This window comes from Cicer arietinum, chromosome 4 (assembly GCF_000331145.2).
Source record: "Cicer arietinum cultivar CDC Frontier isolate Library 1 chromosome 4, Cicar.CDCFrontier_v2.0, whole genome shotgun sequence".
NCBI classification, from domain to species: domain Eukaryota; kingdom Viridiplantae; phylum Streptophyta; class Magnoliopsida; order Fabales; family Fabaceae; genus Cicer; species Cicer arietinum.
This window is the reverse complement of record NC_021163.2, coordinates 30,163,464-30,164,346: the sequence shown is the minus strand read 5'-3', so window position 1 is coordinate 30,164,346 and position 883 is coordinate 30,163,464. Positions and strand designations below refer to the sequence as shown.

At 29.2% G+C, this 883-nt stretch overlaps 1 pseudogene; it reads left to right on the top strand.

The window, feature by feature from the left end:
- Nucleotides 1–490: 490 nt before the first annotated feature.
- The window catches only part of LOC113786246 (cytochrome P450 93A2-like), a 1,121-nt pseudogene continuing 728 nt past the window's right edge, over nt 491–883 (top strand).

Here is an 883-nt window from a genome sequence, read left to right as displayed (position 1 = left end):
TGAAAAAGTTCGAAACTTAAAATACATTTCGAAAGTCTTAAACATTCGAATAAAACTTTCGAAACTTTTGTGAAAATCCAAACTTTTGAAGACCAAATTGCATTTCAAAGATTTGTAAGTTTCGAAACTCCATTTCGAAAGTTTCGTGAAATGCCAAATTTTCGAAGCATTACTCTATTTCAAAACTTTCAAATGCAAGCAAATATTCGAATATTGTCCATTTCGAAAATTTGGTGTTTATCCAAAGTTTCGAAAATTTGAATTTTTTTGAAATAAATTGCATTTCGAAGGTTTTAAAATTACAAAAGTTTCGAGTAACTTACTAAAATTCATTTCGAAACTTTTAAACTTCCGAATCCAACATTTTTTTTCTAAATTTTCGAAAGTGGTGGAGTGTGAAATCTGAATAGTAATTTTTAGAATAATGTTATACTGTTTTACAGAGGGGTGTATTAGTCTTTAAAAAATACTGGAGGGGTGGCAGATAAATATGGGGGGTGCCTGGTACAAAACCCTAGAGAAAGCAAGACAAGAGATTGATCCAGTAACAAAAAAAGAGAGTAGATTAATACAAGAATCAGATCTTCCCAACCTTCCATACGTGCAAGCTATTGTTAAAGAAACACTAAGAATTCACCCCAAAGTACAATTTATAGGGAGATAATCATCTGAAAGTTGCAAAGTTTATGGTTATGAGATTCCAGCAAAAACCATTTTATTAGTTAATTTAGGGTCAATGGGTAGGGACTCTAACCTTTGGGAAAACCCCATTGAGTTCAAGCCAGAGAGGTTTTATGAATGAAGATAATGATGATAATTAATAATAATAATAATAATTATAATTAATAATAATAATTATTTTTAATTTAATTTTAATAATTTT